Raw genomic sequence first — 17,610 nt, 5'->3', positions numbered from 1 at the left:
GTTCTCCAAGCCTTTTCACCCTCCCTAGTTTAATGTATCGATCACTTCTATGCCAGAGGTCACTGACACTCCTCTGTGAGACAGGAGTTGGTCAAGAAAGAGGCATGTAGTTATTGAGTTGTGACTCACTCATTCTGCCAGGCCTTTCTCTGTGCAGTTAAACACAGAATGGCCAAGGGTTTTCTTCTCACTCCACACAGACTCCAGCCATCTTCCCCACAGCACAGCCCCATTCCTGGGCAGACAAAATAAGATCCCTTAGCCAGTAAAGGCATCTTCCAGTGTGCTCAGCACTGCTACGTCTGGAAAAGATGACCTGGCAATTACAGTGAAAGTCAAGAGTAGATGAGTAAAAAAGCACCAAGCTGTAAACATGTACATTCTGTCCATGGCACCTGGCTGCATTCTACCATTCCTCCATTTATCAAGGAAGGCAGGGTCATCTCAGGGAGGTGAGGAAAAGTTGTCAGCAGCTGTGCCAAATCAACAACATAAGCCACAAAACAACAAGACTCTTGCTCCTAGAGGAAAAGGCATGTCTGCCCATCATCCCACCAACTGTGGGATGGATGAGGCTTCAAGTTTCTCCCACATTCTCTCTGAATATAAATATAGGCAGAGCTACTCTGATCCCTTTTGGTACAGCACATGATTTCCTCATGGCTCCTGACTAAACTGATCCTTGTGCCAGTCAGCTCAGGAGGTGAGCATGTCCTTCTGCTGTGTGCACACAAATTTGTTTTCAGCTGGCTCTGAGAGCTACATCAAAGTGACGGTTCCAAAGGCATTTAGGAGTTTTAAGGAGGAAAGCCTGTTTTGTTCTCACTAAGAGAAGTCTACCCCCAGTAGTGACTTTCACTGTGTTGGAGTGCTTCTGTTCTGCAGAGCCCAGCATGGTCTGCAAATGAGGTGTAGAAAGTGAGAAAAAGACTGACTGAAAACCAAGAGATGAATCACACCAAGTCAAGAATGAGTATAGGAAGCCACCTTAGAAACCTCCTGTAATTAGAACAGTATGATTTGGTATCCATTCACCAGTGTTCACTCCTTTCACCTTAAGAACGATGCCAGCTTTCAAAGACAATATAACCCAAAGCTGGTGCCAGCCGACAGCTGATATATGAAATACCAAACCTCTCTGCTGCTGCTAACTGAGCCCTTGGCCAGCTTGCCAAAATGACCCAAATTGCCCCCTATGGTGAGCTCTTTACTGGCACAGCCTACAGATCCTAAATGGCCATGGAGCTGGCTCACAGCAGGACAGCACACATGGCAGAGAAGCTTGCCGCTCAATTTCAGGCCTGTCCTTACACTCAGAGAACACAGCGAGGTTCTCCTGGCCTTTTAGGCTGGTGTTGTGGTGGACCTCACACAGCACTGGGTCCAATTGTCTTTTTGAGATGCCACCAACAGCACAAAGCGAGGCCAAGCTCCCTGTGAGCAGTGAAGGCAGTGTCATCTTTGTAACCCAGCTCATCTTCCTGGCCCAGTTTGCTGTGCAGCCACAGAGACATGGATGGCACAAGGGAGGGCAGTGCTGGCCAGAGCCAACAGCCAAAGCCAGTGTGAGATTGCTTTTTTCAGTGGCAATCACTGCTGACTTTGGTGCAACTAAGATGTAAGAAACTGAAGTAACATGAAGACAGGAGTGGGACTGTGGTGATAAGTAGAGAGGGAAGGAAAAGGTATTGCTTTCAAAGTGAGAGGTGACATTTGTAGCACTGCTCTGCATAAATATGAGTGAAGATTATATTTTTGAAGGCTGGAGGAAAAGATATCACAGTTATCTTGATATGAAGTGACTAAGGTCAGGCTAAGATATATTACTCTGTGGGTAAGAAAGGACATTATTTGAAAGAGGACATCTAGAAAATATCTGGAAAATTTAGACATTGCCTGAAAATGAGAACTTAGAGAAATAATAGTCTGACTTAATGACCAAATAAATATGTGTGTGTGTATTTATAGTTAGTATAGTAAGTTCAAAAAGGAAGAAAAGGGACTGAAGCAGAAAAGGCAACCATGCACCAGTAACTTAATTGGTCTGTGTGTGTGAAATTACCTGAAGTCAAGATGAAGAAGAATAGAAGTGACCAAAAGAAAAAAGCCCTCCCAGAGGAAGCCAAAGGATGATACACTGATGAAGCAATTAAGGAGGAAAAGGAAACTGTAAGATGGAAAATGAAAGGCAAAAGGACTGCCATGTGTTTCAAAGATTGCTGACACGTCTGAGAAGACGGGGACTGCTCTGAATCATGGTACTTAGAAAATGGGACACACCACTCTGGTGTGGGAGGTATAGAAACCAGATTGGAGAGGGTTTAGGTGGATGTGTAAGATTCCAAGTAATGAACTTAAAGATTCAATTTACTAACCTCAGGGATGAGAGGCCAAGAGGGAGTTGGAGCAGATGGAGATGCTGGAGAGATAAACGAAGTCAGGAGTGTGATGGGAAGACTCAAAGTAGGAGGCTGGAAAGAACGGTTTGTTATGCTTGCTTGTGACCTTTGGAAATTTATATTACGGTGTCTAGCAGGGTTTAGTGTAAGGAATACTGGTTGCCACTGCCTTTGCCTGGCTCTGATTTGTGGTGTGACTGTAAAGCATCAAACACAAACATACTTCAGTTATTTTCTCCCTTTAGGTCTCTGCCCGTGGGCTATTTTGTTGTTTGTCTTCTCCTCGAGGTTTGCCACTGGCGTGACAAACAGCGCTCTACAGAGGAGGAGGCTCTAGAAACACAGAAATTAAAGATGGAAAATTCCTCTGTAAAAGATCAACTAGCCCACTGTGCTTGGTAGGCCAAGGGATAAACACTGTGTTGTGCTTATTTAAAATACCGCAAGAAGCCTCCCACAGCAACTGCTCCACCAGGCAGTGGATCTTACAGCCAAGCCATTGTGACAGTACCCATCCTAATCTTCTTGCCTTGTTTCATCCTAGTTTCTCCCTCCTCACAATAAAAATGCTCTCACTTCTGTAAACCAAAATAGCTGTTCTCCCACAACTGTTTTTATTTTTTTGCAGCGTTGTGTCCTATACACCGTGCACAGCTGTATTTAGTTCTTTCAACTCACGTGACAGGGTCTCTAAATCAATCCTCATCACTTCTGCTTTTTAAAAAATAATTCATTTATGTTTACTGATGTCTTTTTGATGAGAAGATAGTCAACATTGAATGCAGTATTCCAAAGAGTTTCCACAACACTACCAGTAACAGAGGCTTTTGTTACAGTTTCTGTTTATGAACTCTACTATCCCATTGTTTTCTTGTTTCTGGTTTTTTTTCCCCCTCCCATCATCTCAAATTATGGGCCTGTCTAATTTACTGTCTGCTTTCCTGCTATTTTAGGTCTCCCTCAGCATTACAGCTTCTGAGAATTCATCTTCTCAATGAGTATCTGTGAGTTGAATTATTTTTTGACAGATGTAGTAGTATTCCCTGTGGAACTACATTTTGTTTCCTGAATATCATTTGTGCCAGAGCTTTGACTTGTAAAATTAATAGAATACCATACCCTCAACCCCACAGCTTAGAGGTGTTTCCTTTCCTTCCCCTTCCATCCCCAAGCTTGAAATCATAAAAATGAACATTAAATGGCAACTAAAGAAAAAATATTTTTTTATTCTCTTTGAAAGAGTTGTTTAAGCTTCATGGCATCACTGTACATGAAATTTTCTCACTACAGCCCCAAGAGAAACATTAATTGCTTTGTTAAATGATTTCCAGTCTCACTGAGGATTACCAGACATGTCTTCCCTGTCTGAGATGTGATAGGAGCTAGCTGCTCCCAGCTTATCCCCATTTGTCTGCCCCATACTGCTTGCAAGAATCTGCAAGGCAACTTTAAATGTAGCTATTGCCTAATCCTTTGTTGCCAAAATCATCTACTTTAGTTGAAGTATTTTTTTTTTGCTGGCCCCTCCTCCCCACCACACATTGGACAGATGCAGGACCTGCTGTCCTTGCAGATGGAAAGGGCAAGAGATGCTTGTAGATAGGATAAGAATAAAATGTAGGTTGATGACTTCTTAGCCTGTTTTAGCTGCAACCCTCAGCTATTTGAAATTAGTGTCAGGATTGGTAATGCTCTTCAGAAATGATGACTCTCCTCACTGCCCTCCTCACAGACTACTCCGTGGGTCTTTTCCCAGGACTCTTTTTTGGGAAGCACATGATGCTGAGGACCTGTTGGATCACACAGCCAAAGCCAAGGCGATACCTTGTGGGTTCATCCCATCATCAAGTGCATTATAAGCAAACCAATAAAAGGTCACATCTGTTAGTCACAACTCTTGTGGTTAGGCTCCTATTGAACAGCAGGCTGTGTGACAGCAGGGTGTGTGTGCGCTCAGTCCCGCTGTAGAGCGTGCTGCAGAGAGGATGTGTGGTGTTAAGGCAGAGTGGCAAAAACAAAATTAAGGCTGTAGCTATTTTCCACATGGCTGTTCGTTATAGAAATGTCTGTGGCAACATTGTTGATGCTGTCAGTTTGCCTGCTGTTCAGTTCTCTGAGACGATGCTGTAGGACAAGGCTGTAGAAGAGCCCGTTCCTCTCACAGAAAGCACACAGCCGTGCATCTGCACCACACATTGTCTTTGGGGCAGGGAACAGACACCTGTGAATTAGCACTTGTCTGTGTAAGGCAGAGTTTTCTTTGAAAACCATGTTCTTCTTTTCTTGCTCAAACCACAGCTAAAAGGGGAAAAGGAGCAATTCAATTTTCTCATCTGTCAACCTGAACACAAGTCTTTTGTCTTCAGATCCCTTTTACTGCTACCTTATTCCACTTGGGCAAGCTGTAGAGCAGGATTTACCTTATCTAATTATGAAAGCTAGGTGTGTTTTGCATGGACTCAGATAGCTAAAGTTAGGTAAAATTAATCCCATCTAATTCTTTTATCTCTTTCTGCTGGGCTAATATTTCTAGTTGTCTTTTTTTGCCTGCCCTTGCCATATATTAAAGTCTTCCCAGTAGCTGTGCTCCTGCATAACATATCTGGAGGCCCTCACTCTCAAAGACTATTTTCTTTCCACAGAATCCTCACTTCTTCCTAATGAGGAAATTAAAGAGGACCTCCCCTTTCCTTCTGGTGTGGTGGCAGGGGTCTCTTCAGCTCTTTCCTTCCTCTCCTCCCACAAATGAGAGTCCAGCCATACATCAGGATGGTCACAGTAAATCTGTGCTGTGGCAGTGATGTCCCTCAGTGGTAGTCCTGAAGCTAGAACCACATGGGTACGACAATGACCTTTTCTTTCAAAAACCTTATGCAGGAATTTGTCCCACACCTGAAATGTCTTGTCAAATTTCGATTCATAAGTATGTGAGTAAAAGTTTGGGGAAAGATGCCAGCTTGGAGGATAGTGTTTTAGTTTTTTTTAGAAAACCTGGGAATTTCACTTAAATGGAGCATGGCACCTGAACGAATATGTCAGGTCACCAGACCCTTCACCTGAAAATTCCTTAGGATTTTTGCTGGCCCATGGCAAACAGCTGAAGTACAGTAAGTCCCATCCTTGCTGTGCAGCCCATCTACCCGCAGTGATGGTCACTGCCCAGCTATACCATGAGTCACAGCTTGGGATCACCACTCAAACTCCACTTCAGCAATGCTCTCTCTGAAAAATAACTAACTGTTGGCTTGAAAAGCAGGTGCACAATGAATGACAATATGCACTTTTAATTATTCATAGATTAACCAAGTTTATATTCTGGGTAGGTATCGACTCTCATCGTACGACACATGAGTCTGGGACAGGAAATATGTTTTTGTATGTGTTCATAAGCTTGCAGTAAAGTCTTGTCTGCAATCTCTAGGTAATGATTTCATGTTCATAATAGTAAATCCAAACTAGCAGAAGCACTGGGCAGCAGGTAAGGTTCGCAGTACCCCAGTGAGTCTTTGTTTTAAACATCTGGAGACAGAAAAAAGAGACGCGAGAATACCTCTCCTACAAACACATTTGGCAGCTGTTCTTATCTAAGCTTACTATGGATATTGACACAACTTAAAAGTGTTAAAGGATCCCAGCATGAGCTAATGGATTTACATACTGGTTTCAGAGTAGCATCAGCTTTTTCCATTCTGAGACCAGATGCAACTTGGTTGTAAAGTTACAATTTGAATTCTCTTAACAAGGAGTGCATCAGGTTACCAAGCTTCACCAGTATAGTGCATAATTCACAAAGCGCTCTTAAACAGTTTAAGAAAATTTCACTATTTTAGCAGTTTGGTTTGTCTCCTTTAAGCACTTAAAAGTCTCAAGTGTTTTCAATTAATGAGTAGCTCTCCAAAAGACAGCGTAACTATTTGACTTACATGTTCCATGCGACTGCTCCCTGATTGCAACTAATTGCGGCTTTTAATGTCTTTAAGGACCCCGAATTACACGTGGTTTTGTTCAGCAGTTTCCTGTCTGATACCTGCTGTAGGCTGTGACAGCAGAACAGAGCAAACTGCACGGCGCTGCGGCTGCCAGAGGAACCTTGAACCATGAGATCAAAATAAAATAAACCCCAACTTTAACCGGCACATCCCTTCCCCCGTGCTACAAGACCCGTTGTTTGGGCCGGGTGCGCCCCGAGCCGGGACCGGGAGCGCCCCGCGGGACCAGGGCCGGCCGCCCGTCCCCGGCAAGGGCCTCCCGAGCTCCTCCATCCTCCCCATTGCCTTTCTTTCGCTCAAGGTCAGAAGAATTTAAACTTCCTGACTCCGCGGGACGGGAGGGGTACCCCGGGCGGAGCGGGCCGGGAGCCGGGGAAGGCAGGAGGGCTGGCCCCGCTCCGCCCGGCCCGGCCCGGCCCGGCCCGGCCGGCTCTTGTCTCGGCGGGGAGGAGCCAGCCCGGGGCAGGCTGCAGCAGCAAGGGCTGGCCGGCCGCCAGGAAGTGTAAAATCCTGGCCGGTGGGTGGCAAATTTGGCCAGATCGCGGCGAGGAGGCAGCGCGTCCGTGCGTCCGCCCGTGCGTCCGTCCGTCCGTCCGTGCGGGCAGCGGCAGCCCGGAGCCCGGAGCCCGGCCCGGGGTGAGTGCGAGCCGCGAGCTCGGGCGCCGGCCCCGCTCGGCCGGGGGGCTCGGGCCGGCGGCGCTGCCGCGGGGGATGGATGTTTGCCGGGGGGCGGCTGCGGAAGGCAGCGGGCTGGGCCGGCTCCCCGCGCTCCGCCGTGCCTCCGGAGCGCAGTGCAGGCAGGAGACCTGGGTAAGTTCTCCATTTGAAAATATTAAAAATAGACCCTCCGGCTCCATAGCGCTGCCGAGTGAGTCATTTCCAAACCAAATGTCTTAGTCTAACCCTTCCCCCCAGGAGATGCAATAATTCTGAAACCGGGTGGAGGGAAAGAGATTCTTCTCCCGTCTCTCTCTAAACAAATTGAATTAGCACGTAGAGACAGAAGCCAAAAGAGTAGCTGGCCACCTGTTTAACAAAGTGAAGCGTAGCTCCATCCCTTTCTCTCTCCCCTTGTACCTCTGCCGTGCTGTCGCCGCCCATTTTTCCCCAACGTGCACTCGCAGCCCCTCTGCCCTAGGAATATTTACAGTGCTTTCCAATTTCGTGGGCATAATCTACTTTCCAGTTCCTTCCACTGCCAAACACGTTCACTGCCACCGTCTTCTCCATGGGACATCAGCCACAGCCTCGCATCATTCCAGCAGTCCCCCAGTCAGTGCAGCTCCTGGCTGTCTATGCTGAAGAGAGTAGTCCAAAGCACAGCTATTTTTTTCCGCCTTTTCCAGTCATATGAGGATTTGTTCATGTAAGTGAGCTGTCTTGACTAGAGGGATGTTTCATTTGTCAAAAACAAGTGCTGAGCGTATTTATAGGCAATGCTGCAATTTTGTGGTGTGAAAGACCTCGGTTATGCAGAGCTCGCTGGTACCTGGATCAGCATGCAGGACCTGTTCACATCTCGCCTGTAGTGCTCTCTGTGTGTGCATATTTCATGTATATACCCACAGATCGTATTTCATGGTGAGGCAGCATGCACAAAACACAGGAACTGGCACACAGGTTGCATATTTCTTTTTCTTAAACAGATGCCACAGTCCAGCTGTGCAGTAGCTCCTGACCGTATAGCTCTAAATCAGGGGAGACGACGCTGTGGTCTACTAATGAACTGACTGTCCTGAAAACCCCCTAGCTGCAAGTAAAATCCTATCCTCTTCCCTCTGTGAAGAACTTTGTTAGCAAAAATTTTGATGACCAAAGTTTTTTTTTGTCTCAGGACAAAAAATGACCTACAGTTGAAAATCTGTGCAGTAAATTATGTCGGCTGTTTTACAGCCATGACAAGGATGTTAGATTTGAGAACGTGATCTGTGGCAGAAACCCAAAACTTAATGGCATGTCTGTGTAGGAGAATTGTGATGTAAAAGCACTGGCATTCTTTTTTTACTGCTTAGATTAAAGTTCTCCTATTAAAGCTATGTATACCTTTTACAGCCAAGAGAGACCATTGTGATTGATGGACCTGTCACAAAGGTGAAGAGTGCTAAGAAATTTCTGCAGAAGGCATGCAGCTTTTCTCTTAGCTGTAACATAGAAGAGATTCATTAACTTAGGGATGCTACCAAAGTACTGAACTTAAAAAATGAAAGGGTATTATCTTGTGCTCCAAAACACAAGAAGAAGTAGACTTCAAATCTGAAGTAAATGCAAATTTCACAGCAATAGAGGATGAGGTATGCTCTTCATGCACAATTCATTAGCATTCAGAATGGCATTCTTGCTAAGATACAACATCTGAGGGAGCAAAGTTCTTGGGCTTGGGTCAAAAAACATGTGCATTTTGATGAAGCTAGGAGGAAACTTTTCCAGAGGTGGATTATTCTTGGTCGTCCATGAAGGGGGTATCCTAAATCTCTGGCTGAAGTAGCTGTGATGTCAGCTGTGGTGTGCTGCACTGGGTTCTGCATGGATGGCCCTGGCAAGCTGGAGTGACAGGGGTGGGCAGCGAAGTACGAGTGCACTCAGGCCCTTATTGGGAGTCTTTTTTGATATGTCAGCTTAATAGTAATATCTCCTTTTGGCAGTTTTACAGCACAGTTAAGGTGACAGTTTCGCATTTGTCTTCCGCCTTCAAGATAAAATTCTTTGTAATAACTTCATGCAGTGTGTTTATGGGTTGTCTGATATCACCTGAAACTCCGATAAGGCTTTCAACGTTCGCTTTCAAAGTTCAGCTGGAACACAGGTAGTGTTTACTGAGTCCTTACTCCCTTTTGGAGGAATTTCAATTCCTTAAATTTCCGGCAACCAAAGACAGAATAGGTGAGATATTTAACCTTCTCTTTGATGTAGCCTCCGTTCTTATGAAAAGAGTGGAGGGATGGGACTTGCATGCATCAGCAAGGATTTAAAAGTAGCACACACATAAGTACTAGAATTCTATCCTTCTTGTAACTCATATTCAGTGAGTTCAGTTTTCATGTGACTTTTTTAGGCGCCTGTAGTATTTGTGGATTTTTTTGCCCATAATGTATGGCCTTTTGTACTCATTGTTTCTACTGATGTGAGTTCAAGCATAAATATACACTGACTAAATATGTGCTGGGTTCCAGGGCCTATTCAGTAGAGCATAACAACCTGTTTTTACTGCACAAGATGAGTTTAAGTGCAGCTCAGAAGATGGACTGAGGATTTTACCAAAACCCCAGTTACACTACAGCTGGCTGAGGATGGGCTGTGATGTATAAGCAGCTGCTTAACTGCCACGTTTTGTAGCCCCAGGGTTAAAAATGAGGGGCATACTTAGGTTTTTAATAACAACAACAGGAATTTGAAAACAAAAATCAAATAAAAAGGAGTAAGAATGAAGTGCAAGAAAGCACAAAGATAATAGATACTCATTCTAGTTACAGTAGAGATAGTTCTGAAGTCATTTTGGTGGCTGACTTATTGTTTGATTAAAGTATATCTTGCATGCTTCTGATTAACATTCCTAGGAAATTAAACATGTCATTGCATTTAGAGTGATAATGACCTTTTTGCTTCTGAAATGACCTTTTTCGCTCACTCCATACTTTTGCCTGGCATAAAATCATAGAAACATAGGATTAGAAACACTGGATTAGAAGGGGCCTTAAAGATGATCTAGTTCCAAGCCCCAGGCATGGGCAAGTATGCCTTGCACTAGATCAGGTTGCTCAGAGCCCTATGCAACCTGGCCTTGAACAATTCCAGCTTCTCTAGGCAACCTGTTCAGTGTTTCATCACCCTCACAGTACAAAGTTTCTTCCTAATGTCTAATCTAAAGCTATTTTCTTTAAAGCCATTCCCCCTTCACCTATCACTGCATGCCCTTGAACACAGTTCCTCTCCAGCTCTCTTGTGAAGCCACCTTTAAGTTCTGGAAGGTGCTCTAGCTCTCCCTGGAGCCGTCTCTTCCCCAGGGTGAACACCCCCAACTCTCTCCCACCCTGGTCCGCTGCTCTGATCATCTTCATGGCCCTCCTCTGGATTCCTTCCAACAGGTTCTTACTGTGCTGGGGCTCCAGAGCTGGATGCAGCACTCCAGGTGGGGTCTCAGGAGAACAGAGTGGAGCGGGAGAATCCCCCCCACTGGCCTGCAGGCCCCGCTGCTTTGGGTGCAGCCCAGGATGTGGTTGTCTTTCCGGGCTGCAGCTGCACATTGCTGGTCATGTCAAGCTTCTGGTTCACCAGCAGCCCCAAGTCCTTCTCCTCAGGGCTGCTCTCAATCCATCCCCGGCCCAGCCTGTATTTGTGCCTGGGGTTGCTTTGACCCGGGTGCAGAACTCTGCACTTTGCCTTGTTCAGCTTCATGTTCAGGATCTAAACCTGTCTAGGTCCCACTGGATGGCATCCCTTCCCTCCCTGTGGTGTTGGTTGCACACAAGCTTGGTGTCATCAGTGAAGTTGCTGAGGACATGCCCAGTGCCGCTGTCCTGGTCACTGATGTTAAAGATGTTAAACGGTGCCTATCCTGGGACTGGCCACTGCTGTCCACTTGGATAATGAGCCATTCACCGCAACTCCTTGAGTGTGGCCACCTTTAAGAAAGCATCCTGTGGCTTGTCTGTTCCTCTCTTGGGAATTCCCTTAGGAATTTGTTTGTGAATTTCACCACATTTGACCAAGGAAGGACTGGTCTAAAAGGTCAAACAGTCTAAATGGTCAAAGTTTGTCTGAGATTTGTGAAAATGTTTTTAGAGCCTGTGCTGAAGGAATGGCTCTTCACTTCCCATGTGGGTGAAATTCAGAAGGGAGAGCAATGCTAAGTTAGTTTCTGGGTTTGAAAACATATTTGTCAATTCAGTCCAAGGGCCTTTTCTACAGAAAGAGTTTGATAGCTTACTCATACTTGTGTCATTCAAGTGATACATTCTTGGGCTGTTTTTCTCTAGTAGGGGTGCATTTACTAGGGCATCTGTTGAATGCAGGAATACTGCCAGTGGAAGGAAACAACTGTGTGTGTTTCATCTTCCTTGTTTTCATGTGTGTTCTCATTTAGCTGTATTCCTTGAAAATCACCTGCTAATCAAATTAGTTTAAGACTGGTAGGAACAGCATGAGGGGGCCTGAGATGCTTGGAGCACTGCTTTGCTATTAAATCAGCTGTGTTTTTGGAGTGTTAACAGCTTGAGTAAAGCCTTGCTATAGAATTGGAGATGAAGCAGTGGTGATTTTGCATTTGCCATGTGTTGGTGGGTGAAACTCAAAAAACAGTTGCAGGTAAGTTTGGTGCTGTGGATGACGATAGCACCGCAGTGATCCATTTTGAAAGGGTGGTTGCTCCAACTGTCACAGATGCAACTTAAAATACCCTAAAGCTTTCAGTTGATCAGAAAATGATGATAGATCTTATCTTTCCCCCTTCTTATCCATTCCTCCTCTCTGCTGGATTGTTTTTTCATTGTACCAAAGGGGTAAGTGTATTTTTTCATTCTCAAACCACTCCAACAGTTTCATTTTTCTGAGCCTGTGTGACATTTTTGCTTCTTGCCTTTCATAGCTAGGTTTTGGTGTTGTAATTCCTCATTAGGGAGATACAATTTATTTTAACCAGATTAAATAATCTGTTAGTGCATTTAATTCAAATTTGTCTCTACCTTCATTCTGGTCAGCTAAGTGATTCTAATGAGCTCTTATTCTCACCCAGGCACGTCATAGTGTTTTGCAACCATATAGTGCCTTTTAATAGCCATAAAAATTTGCTCCAATTTTTGAATTATGTGAGTCCTAGGAATTAAAATTTCTTTGAAATAACAGAGAACATCTATGATAGAAAACAAAATTACTTTGCTGTCTTAGATGCTAGTCCTGTATAAGATATTTATTTTTCTTGTGTTCTTTACTCTGAGCAGATCTCTTTAGTTCACATTGAACTGGCTTGCTCTGTGTTATTATTGATTTCTTACATTTTTAAATGAGTAGTTGTACTGTCATGTATATAGATGTGAAGTAGCAGTCTTGCTTTGAACTGGCTGTAAACTCCAAGGGGACTGCAGGGGTCTCTCTGCTACCGAGAAGGTTCTCAGACCATGGTGGGATATGCACAAAGGTTTTTTCCCCTCCTCATATATTTACTCTCACTCTTAAGCAGAGTTTCACTTTGAGTTTCAGGTTTGATTTAACCTCAGAAACTCAGAGCACAACTGAGTGAATACCACTGAATTTCTTCATAAATGGTTCTGTTATCAAAGCCAAGTTAGATCTGTTTGTGAAGTCGTTTGAGATGTATGGTGAATAAAGGCATCGTATGGGTCAAATTGGAAGAAGGAATATGCAAAAGGTGGGGATGGAAAAGAGGGATGCTGTTGTCTCTGTTGTGGAGATGGGTGTGTACTAGGAAGATAAGGAAGGGGAGATCTTGTTTTGGGTAGCCAGTGTTTTGTGCCAGTAAAATTGTTGATTATATGATTGCATACCAGAGTGTGAACTTTGTATCAAGAGGGCTGTTTTCCCCAGTTCTATTGATGTCACTTTGATAACACATTTAAGCTCAATAGTTACAATCTATCCATTTTAATTACAGATATATCAGGCCAGTGGAACACCTCAGGACTATTTATGGGACATCAAGTTGCTGCCTTTGTGGTGGTGAAGCCAGGGCAAAAAAATAAAAGACACCTTTTGGTATTCAATCAGCTTAGGAAGGGAGAGGTAAGGAGAGGTAGATCAGATTCATACTTTCTCTCCAACCCTGTCAAATAATTTGAAAGGTTCATTAAAGCAGCTTAGAGGGATATTTTTGTTTGATGAATAGGATCCTGGCTTGCAAGGTTGAAGACCAGGCTAAGTCACTTCACTTGCTTAGCAACTTTTATTTCCTCAGCCAGAAAATTGAGCTAATTATTTTTACTCTTATTAGCATGCCTCCAAGAGCTCTTGATGAAAGGAGTGATTTGCAGGACTGAGTGGCCCATCTGCCTGGGACTGAGCCTCCCTGGGATCCCTCAGGGCTTTCCCATGGTGCAGGGAGGGGTGATGATTTTTGGGATTCAGAAACAAATGCCATTAATTTATGGGTGGAAGAAGCTGTCTGTTAAAGTTTGTGACTTGGATCAATCCTATTGACAAGACTGAGAGACCTGAAGGCTGGTCTCACACTCTTCCAGTTACCTTCCTGAACTGGGAATGTCTCCTAGCATGGGCTGTGCTCCTGGTGCTGGCATGAGCACACCTGGAGATGAACTTTTCCCTATTTGAGGAGCTGCTCACAAGACAAAGGGTCACCACTTTTCCATGCTGATTCAAGACTTGATTCAAATCATATTAAGATTAATATGTAGTTCAATTCCTGTTGTTTTCTGGGCTGTAGATTAAGCACTAAACTTTTCATGGGTCAGATAGCCAAAGCTGTGAAGGCATGAAAGCATGAGGGTGTAGGAAGGAGTATGTCTTGAAACTGGACCCTAGACTGCTTGAACATTTTTGAAACTCTTTCAATAGCTTCTGACAGGTATCTAAGACACAGCTTCTGATCATTGTTGACCAGAAATAACCTCTGTTAATTATTGAGAGAATCTCAATTTTATCATCTTCTCTCCTAGAAAGTAGGCGAGATGATGATCAAACTTCTTTTAAGAAACTGAGCAATTGGGAGCTATAAGAGGAGCTGAATGTGCTGTTAATGTAGTATTGGCAAATACTGCCTGTGTAAGAATATAAATGAAGTTCATGCATGTGCCATGTGTAATTATGATGAGCTACAAGGCTCCAAGTTACAGGTTGTGAGCTGCTTTTCCACTTCTCAGTGTGGCTGCATAGCAGGTAAATGAGGGATTTTTGTCAGAAGTGGTGTCTTCAGATCTTGTCAGCTGAACTCTCATCAAGGGTTTTGCCAATCACATACTTTGTTAAAGATTTATTGGGCTGGAAGAAGAATCAGCTAACAAGAATCTGGTTAGCTTTCTGCATACTTTTTGTGTCTGAGGCAGGATGGGACTGCTCATTAAGCACTGTAGGCTCAGTACAGTGGGGCATTTTTCTAAAGATTATGTGTCTTCTACACTCAAAATGATCACAAAACACTTAAGTGCATGTTGCAGTGTCCAGTTTGTGTATTTTATGATCATAGGTCATCAATGTCACAACTGCATGAAGCATATAAGAGGCAAATATAAGCAAGTGTGTATTTTTCTCCTTGAAGGGGCTATTTTTAACACTAAAAATAATTAAATGGCAAAACATCAGTTATGTCAGGATAACCCATCATTCTCTATTGGTCTGTTTCATTCTCCACTATTTCTTTCCCTCCTGTTTTAAAGTTACTTTTGGACCTGTAGCTTTTTGGTGTGAATTTGTTGTGAAGTAATATTGGTGAAAATTTTCTTCTAAGAAGCAAAAACAGTTGAAGATTTTTCTGCCATGTCACTTCTGTTAGCAGTTGTTGCTCTGAGTTTCACAGAGAAGACATCAGAGGAATTTTAAAAGGTCTGTTCTGTTAAATCTCAGTTACTATGGGCCTTTTGTTTGTTTGGCCCAAGATTATCATGAAGACTCATAATTTGGAGACCTTGGTGCCAATTTTTACTTTGGGTTCTTCTTTCTTTAGTAGAGATGTTGAAGTAGGGGTGGCTCCTGGTCTTGCTTTTCCTCCAGACAGTCAGATATATTATGGTCTGTTGGGAGGGAGAGGTCAGTTCATGAAATCATTTTATAATGATTTCTCTGTTGTTTTTCATGGCTAACAGAAAACAAATAATAAAAGTTTCCTAGCTTCATGACTGTAATGTTTTTATAAATCTCCGTATCTATGTGTGTTGGAAAAGGATTTGTCTCGATGCTCAGTTATTTTCTTTGAAGATTCGTATTAATCCTAAAAGTGTTTACTCAGATGTGGTGAATTACAAGTGGATGAAATTACATTGTTGTCAGATTGACTCATGGTCCTGCTGTGCTGCCTCAGTTGGGGACATTGACTTTCATCTTTGCAGAGTTAGCTCCCTTGGAGACCTGAGTTTTACACAGATGACATTTCTGCCTTGTTAGAGCTCTAGAGGGTTTTGGTAGCTGGACTTTGAGATGATAATCAAGGCTAAGGAAAACAAAAGAACTGGGGGATAGTATATCTGGAAGGGAAGGAAGAGCAATACCTGTCTCTCTGACTTAGTCATGACGAGTGTCTTGCCAAAAAAGGCGTGCAGGGTCACTAAGCAAGATGAGGAGAGTGGGGAATGTTTTAGGATATATCAGCTGGCAAACAGTCTGAAATCCCCTGATGCCATGTAAAGCATTATCCCAGCAGCTGAACCACGTGGCACTGAGAAATTATGTGGTGTGGCTGTATGTTTATGCTGTCACTGCACTTCAGTCTCTGGCTCTTAATGTCTTTTATAATTGATGGAGAGAATGTTGCTTGGTGCCTGGAACATCCTGGTGTCTCCTATCATTCTGTGTAAAAGGGGAAAAGTATTTGCTTCTCTGTAAGCTTTTTCAAGTTCTGTGACTGCTAATAGGATTGTGATTATTAGAAGTTGTTTTATTTTGTAGCCTTCTAAAACACTTTAATACCAGAAGAAGAAAATGCAGATGTGAAGGAGTTTATAGTGAAAGCCTCTAGAAGAACAGTGTGTTTCTGAACATTTCTGCATAATTCTGTGAGAGTTTTCACAGCAAGATGAAATTGTTCCTTGCTCAGCATTTTGCTAAATGCTGTTTGTTCCCAATAGCTCAAATAGCCTGAATACCACGAGAGCTTCTCACTAACCTATAACTATGTTAATGCCTTTCTTGCCACAGGGGTAGTTTCTCCCAGTAAAAAGCCAAAAAATTGCACACTGCAGAATGCACACCACAGATATTGCCAAGAAACTGCTGCTGCAACCTCCCTGTGAAAATGAAGCATTATTTACAAGGCTTCCTTGCTTTGGGGAAAACATTCAGTGGAAGCTAGTTGCTGTGACAGGAAAATCTGGAGTGATGGAAGGGTTTGCTTGGGTTCAGGTGCTTTGTTGTACTGTCAGGTAGGTGCACAGGATCTGCAGAGTACATGTTACAAAAGTCAGTTTTTTAGTAAACACTCTGTTAGTTTGGGCTTTTTGTGCCTCTGAAAACAGTTTAAATGGGCTGTGGGCATGGGGAGAGAATGGTCCTTCTCACAGACTGGCATTTCCAGTTCTGGTAACACCAAGGTCAGTTATGCTTGGATACCATTTAGGGTTAGCCTGCCTTCAGAGTAAGAGTTTGGTGTGCCTGCCATTTAATAGTTACTGGGTTTAGATAAGATAGGAGAGATTTGAGTCTTTGAGTCCTGAAGAAATAAGACCATTAATCAAGTCCTAAAGCTGAAGATCTTGCTTTAAATTCCTAATGAGATTCTAAAGTAAGGTTGACTTGACAGTAACACAGATTGCGGGCTGCGTTGGGAAAGGAAGGCTTGGGGTGTCTTATCTGCTCTTCCCAGGCAAGAGCTTGTTTTTATCTGTCCTGGTGACTTTTAACAGAGATTAAGGAAAACAGCACGTATGTTTCAATGAGTTTAAGCACATTCCCTAGGTAACCTGTGCTCAGGAAGTTCATCATGGGGCCCAGTGTAATGCCATGGTTCTGCTGTGTGGAATCAGTCTTGAAAATCCCTAGCCCAAGCTCAGAAGAGACCTTCCTCACTGTGCTGTTTTACTGTTTGCACAGAACAGGTCAAAGAATTTCCTACTCATACCTGAATTTATATATGTTAAGGCACAGAGGTTGTTATATTGTTTTACATTTCTGAATTTAAGCTTTCCCCTTGCAACTTAATTTAATTCAAATGAATATGAATGCATCCTACAAAATGATTTCATTGTTGGGGAGAAGGGTGCTTGCATGCCTTTGTGGCACCTGGGGTAGTGGTAAGAGGAGGCTTGTGGGTTAGCACATCTTAACCACTGCTTTCTAGCCCTGTTCAATGCCTGCTAGAAATAATGCTTATATTGCATTTTATACCTCTGAAAGTGAAAGGTGTCTCTGCCTATGGCAGGGGGGCTGGAACCAGATGGTCTCTAAGGTCTCTTCCAACCCAAATAATTTTGTGTTTCTATGTGTAAAGATTGTTAAGTGAGAATTTTTACAGTGCTGCCAGGAGAAGTGATCTGTCACTCATTCAGCTCCTCATGCTGTCAGCTTTGGAACTTGTAGACAAACATTGGCAGGAGCTCTTGTTTTGCAAC

General features: G+C 43.5%; 1 protein-coding gene across 1 annotated transcript in view; it reads left to right on the top strand.

The window, feature by feature from the left end:
• The first annotated feature begins 7,004 nt into the window (after positions 1-7,004).
• PRR5L (proline rich 5 like) overlaps positions 7,005-17,610 on the top strand; it is a 41,711-nt gene continuing 31,105 nt past the window's right edge. The window contains exon 1 of the mRNA XM_058025638.1: positions 7,005-7,024. The gene's annotated coding sequence lies outside the window, so the exon portion shown is untranslated. The remainder of the gene's footprint in view (positions 7,025-17,610) is intronic.

Source organism: Melospiza georgiana, chromosome 6, assembly GCF_028018845.1.
Source record: "Melospiza georgiana isolate bMelGeo1 chromosome 6, bMelGeo1.pri, whole genome shotgun sequence".
In the NCBI taxonomy this organism is placed as follows: Eukaryota; Metazoa; Chordata; class Aves; order Passeriformes; family Passerellidae; genus Melospiza; species Melospiza georgiana.
The sequence above is the reverse complement of the archived record's forward strand: the minus strand, read 5'-3'. Positions and strand labels throughout refer to the sequence as shown.